This window comes from Notechis scutatus, chromosome 2 (genome assembly GCF_049901735.1).
Source record: "Notechis scutatus isolate UNSWTSFEM ecotype Mainland chromosome 2, rNotScu1.2, whole genome shotgun sequence".
Classification (NCBI taxonomy): domain Eukaryota; kingdom Metazoa; phylum Chordata; class Lepidosauria; order Squamata; family Elapidae; genus Notechis; species Notechis scutatus.
This window is the reverse complement of record NC_142010.1, coordinates 148547390-148553531: the sequence shown is the minus strand read 5'-3', so window position 1 is coordinate 148553531 and position 6142 is coordinate 148547390.

Sequence of the window (6142 nt, the reverse complement as noted above, 5' to 3'; positions counted from 1 at the left end):
ATTGAAATCAGTTTTCAGAACGTGATAAAATTAGTGTGAGCTGTTTTGGACTGCTGATTAAATGATGAACACAAATATGGGTTATAAGAATGGAAGAGCTGCTTTTATGAGATGAATCTCTGGGAAGATACGATTCAGAGAAAAATATGATAAGGAGGGAAAAAAAAAATATGCAAGCCTTCTACATATTTTCTTCCCCCATTCAAATCTCTCTGGAATATTTTTTCTTGTTCTTTTTAAAACAGAAGCCCATGCTTTTTTTCTTTTTCACACCACTTTGTCTTTTGTATTTAAGAAGACCCCCAGATAATTGGAAGAAGGCAAAATGGTATCAAGCAACTATCGTCCATGGGTGGGCAAGCTGAGATTTCCCTAAAGTTTTAGTAATGTCACCAGAGCTCTTTAAATTTTGCTTCTAAAACCATATTTTTCAATGCTGTGTGATCAAAGTTTCAAATAATTTAAAACATAGCAAAGAACTATGGTTCTTAGTGCAATTTAAATGAAATAGACAAATCCATTTTAATTCTTTCCTTTAATTTATTCATTTGCCTTATTTACACTGATTCATTCATATCCTATTTCATTGTAGGATATATGGACCTCTAAGAAACCTCCATAAGTAGGATTCTTTTCACCTCATTGAATTTTACAATCACAAATAAAATCTCTTTTTCACATACCTTTTTTTCAAGATTTAATGGATTTTTAAAATGTCTTACATGCCCCTTAAAATTAATCTTGTTGAACAATAGGTAGTTTCTTATTTTAGTATTTTCCTTTTTTTATCCTGATAACCTAAAATGCCCTAAAGGCAGCCTTACAAAACAAATATTAATAAAGCAAATACAATGGAAGTATTAATATAATACTAATATACTACTAAGACAATAACACTTTGGGGATCAATTTTGAATGATAAAATCCTGGGGAGATGGAACACAAAAATCATTTTACAATTTTTTTATCTTTAATATTAGCAGTTTTCTTGCTATATATATTTTAAATGTTTATATATATATATATATATATATATATATATATATATATATATATATATATATATATATATATATATATATATATATATAGTATTCAGCTTTGTTCAGGTATTTTCCCACGTCATTATAGTTGTGCTTTTAAAGTTGTAGCAATGTTTCGGCAGAATCTCATCTGCCATCATCAGGCTTCTGTATTGTGTTCGTCTGTGAGTCAGACTTTTACAGTTGTTTCAGTTTTAAATTTGGGGCTAGCCTACTGCTGTGCCAGAATGGTTTTTTCTTCATCCTGATTGGTTGGGAGTCTTGGTCTGTGTTTATTGGTCTTGGAGTTTGCTGTGTTCTGCTTGATTCGTGTTTCTAATACCTTCTGTCTGTTTTGTGGCTTTTTTTGTGTCTTGATTGGCTGGCAACATTGTGTTCCTGTATTGGAGGCTTTTAGTGTAGCTTGGCTCCAAGTAAATGGATGGCTAGTGGTGTGGAGATTTTTTTTGTTTGTGAGTGCAGGCTTCTAAATGATTGACAGTCTGGTGGAATCTTTTGGAAGCCTGCACTCACAAACAAAAAAATCTGGAATGAGTTTCTTATGTGTGAATGGATGGATTCTGCATAGGGCTGTAGTTGTTTGGTGAGAAATTTGGCTAGGTTTTGTAGAGGTGAGCCTTTGGAGCTGACTATTGGTCTAAGTGGGGTTCCTTCTTTGTGTATCTTGGGGAGACCATAAAGTTTAGGGCATCTGGATGATTTCTCTCTGGGTATGATTCTTTGCTGGATTTCTTCACTGATGGGGGAGACTTTTATTTTGGATCTGGTGGTTTCTTTCTGGGTAGGTGGTGGGGTCTATTTTTAGGGGTTTACAGATTTGTAGTTTTCAGAAAAAACTGAAATGGCTGTGAAAGTCTGACTCACAGATGAACACAATACAGAAGCCTGATGATGGCAGATGAGATTCTGCCAAAACGTTGCTACAACTTTAAAAGCACAACTACAATGACATGGGAAAATACCCGAACAAAACTGAATACCATACATGTAAGTACCTGCGAAAACTTAAGAAAACATATATAGATATGTTCTGTCTCATCTTTCTTCTTTCTCAAAAGATGAAAGAGTACAAACTCACACAAACACAGGCAGGCAAGCTGACTCGGACTTCACAGAGTTAGTTCTTTGGAACTGATAATTCCTTGGCATTCCAACACACTCTGCCTGCCAAGTCCGAACTGATAACAAGTAAAAAGTTACTCACAGAGAATTACAAGGCAGACCACAAGAATCATTCACAACGAAAAACCTGAAGTATGATTAAACTTTGTCCTGTACAAAGTTCTAGCCGACAACTCACCCACTTTTATCCCCTGTGGGGTGTGGCTCAATGACTCAGCTCACTCTCTGACCCTCCCATGCCTTCTACGTTGCTGCTCACGTTTCTCCCTACGACGCTGCCTGGGATCAAGCCAACATTCTTCCTCTTGACTCCCTGTCAGGGGCTGCTTCGATATGCCTTCCCCCTGATTAATCTCAGGCTGTTCCTCTCAGTTGTCTGATGAAACCTGAGGCATTATCGGGGAGGAAGGCATTGCCAGAGAGGAAGGTCCTGGGGAGGAAGGCATTCCCAGTTCCTCCTCCTCATCTTCCAAGTCCTCTTCCGCTAACAGCACAGGCTCGGAGATTATTATCTAAACAAATCACAACTCTGAAAATTTGTAATGAGTACCTGTGAACATACCACAAATGTTGAAAAAAGTAAACACCAAAAAAGAAATGCTCTTAATATCCGCTTCATTACTCCTATCGGATTCATATGATTATTATTTTTTAAAATTTTCAGCATACATTACTACCTTTCAGAAAGTCCTTCCAGCATGATACATTTTGGAACTTTGCAATTGAACTGTAACCCCAAGAAGAGAAAGTATAAAAAGAAGAAAGTGCTAAATGAAACAGACTGCGTGTATTTGGATTGCTTGGTGACTTTGGGACCTTTGGAAATTATTATTTGAAAGACTAAAAACATTTGGGTTGTTAAAAAAAAAAATTCATAATGGCATTACTTTTTTGATGAACTGAAAATGGAATTTAAAAAGCTAAAAGAAGAGGAACAAGAAGGGAAGGGCTCTTCTGGATCTGTTTTTCATTGTTTTTTATTTTTTTTTATTTATTTATTTGATTTGCCAATTGTTTACAAGATAATAAGTATAAGTGTATACATAGTTGTGAATACATGAAATGGGTACATATAAGAAAAATAAAAGAAGAATATGAGAAACAATAGGACAGGGACGGTAGGCACGTTGGTGCGCTTATGCACGCCCCCTACAGACCTCTTAGGAAAGGGGTGAGGTCAATAGTAGACAGTCTAAGGTTAAAGTTTTTGGGGTTTGGGGAAGAAACTACAGAGTCGGGTAGAGTATTCCAGACATTGACCACTCTATTGCTGAAGTCGTATTTCCTGCAATCAAGTTTGGTGCGGTTAACTTTGAGTTTGTATCTATTGTGTGCTCTTGTGTTGTTATGGTTGAAGCTGAAGTATTCATTGACAGGTAGGACATTGCAATGTATGATTTTATATACCATGCTTAAATCAGACCGAAGACGGCGTAATTCAAGGTTTTCTAGTTCTAGAATTTCAAGTCTGGTGGCATAAGGTATTCTACAACGAGTAGAGGAGTGGAGAACTCTTCTTGTGAAATATTTCTGGACTTTCTCAATTGTGCTAATATCAGATACGTAATGTGGGTTCCAGACTGATGAACTGTATTCGAGTATTGGTCTAGCAAATGTTTTGTATGCTCTGGTTAGTAGTGTGATATTACCAGAGAAAAAGCTACGTAGGATTAGGTTAACAACTCTTAATGCCTTTTTGGCTATGTAGTTGCAGTGGGCTCTAGCACTTAGATCATTAGAGGTGAGTATTCCAAGGTCCTTTACAGAGCTTGGGTCATCAACAAGATCTTGACTATTCAGCTTGTATTTTATTTTCTGATTTTTTTGCCAATATGTAAGACAGAGCATTTATTTGTTGAGATTTGAAGTTGCCATTTGTTTGACCATTCTGATACATAGTCAAGATCTTTTTGTAGGGTAGCAGTATTGTCTGTGGTATTGAACAGCTTTACATCATCAGCGAAAAGAACGCAATTGCTCTTAATATGATCACAGAGGTCATTTATATAGAGTATGAAGAGAGTTGGTCCTAGAACACTGCCTTGGGGGACACCACTATTGACAGGTACAGAATTTGATAGGACGCTCCCAATTTTGACCATTTGTTGTCTGTTTGCCAGGAATGCTTCTATCCAGTTATTCAGTTGTCCAGAGATACCATAGGATTTTATTTTTAGGAGTAGTTTGTCGTGTACCACTGAATCAAAGGCTTTACAGAAGTCTATGTAGATTGCGTCTATTGCTTTGCCCTGGTCGAGTTGTGTCGTCCATATGTTTTTGCAGTGTAAGAGTTGCAGATTACAGGATAGTTTTTTTCTGAAACCAAATTGTTTATTGGAGAGTAGGTTGTTTGTCTCTAAGTGGAGGATGATGGATTGGTTAATAATTGATTCCATGACTTTACAGGTGACGCAGCATAAGGAGATTGGTCTGTAATTTTCAACTAGGCTTGGGTCTCCCTTTTTGAAGATGGGGATGACTGTGGCTTGTGACCATAGGTTAGGCAAGGAGCTGGTCCTGAAAGATTTTTCAAAGATTATGCTTAGAGGTTTGGCTATGGCAGTGGATAGCTTTTTTAAGAAGTAGGCACATATTCCATCCGGTCCAATAGATAGAGATGGTTTTAGATTGCGTAGTGCTTTTTCAACATTGTCTTCTGTAAAATCGATATGTATTAGATCATTGTTATCTGTGGTACGGCTAGGAAATACTGGGCATGATCCATTGCTGTTTACAAATACTGAGCTGAAGAATGTGTTAAAGATGTTGGCTTTAATGGTGTCATCGTTGCAGTCTTTACCATCAGGTCCTATCAAGGGTGGGATAGACCTTGAGTCTTTTAGTTTGTTGTTTACAAAATTGTAAAAAGCACGGGTGGAATTGGTGCTTAGAAGGTTTTCCTCTTGTTTAATGTGATAATTGATGCATTCGGTCTTTATCTGGTGGCATAAATTTTTGTATCGGCTTTTGAAATTGGCAACGTGACCAGATTTGTTTTTCCGCCACAGTGATCTCTTTTTGGATTGAAGTTTCCTTATTGTTATGGGTAATCTGCTTTTTTGTTTTGTTTTGGGAGTTGTTGTTGGTACATATAGTTTGATGACTCTTTTGACTTCAAGTAAAAATATGTTGTAATGGTCTTCAACAGTATTGCATCCAGTGAATAGAGATTGCCAATCAAGGGATGAGAGATCGTTGTCTATAAGATCATAGTTGCCTTTTTTGAAGTTACAATTGGGGATTACATCATTGTGGTGATTTTTGTGTGGGCGTATGTTGAGACAAAAGTCAATCATATTGTGGTCACTGCTGGAAAAGGGTTCTTTAGTTTGTATTCCGTAAATTAAATTCAAACTATTGCAGAAGATGAGATCGAGGCAGTTGTTTAGTCTAGTGTTGTTGGTTACTAGTTGTTCCAGTCCCAGATTTGTAATAGCATTGTAGAAGGTTGTGTGTATGATTTCAGTTGTACATTCATTTAGGGTCCAGTCAATATGAGGTAGATTGAAATCACCAAGAAATATAAAAGGGTATGGGCAGGATGCAGCCCATGTTAGTAATGTATTTAGCTTGTTTACATGTTCGATGTCATAATCAGGTGCTCTGTAACATAGTAAGAATCGAATTGTGATATTTAAGGATAGTTCACAGATGATGGTCTCAGGAAGAGCAAGCTCCTGGGTAACTTGGATATTTTTTAGATGTAAGGACTTTTTATAGAAGATAGCAACACCACCTCCTCTACGAATTTCATGATCTGATCGGTAAACATGATAGTCTCTTACTGTGGTAATGGAGTCAGGGAGAGATGCATTGAGCCATGTTTCACAGACAAATATAATGTCGAATTTAGCCATATTTAGTAGGAGGAAAAATTCAGGTATTTTATTCACGAGGCTTCTTGCATTGAGTAGTTTACATTTAAGGCCAGTAGTAGTTGGAATTGAGGTAGTTAGGGCGTGCATGCCTAGTCTGGG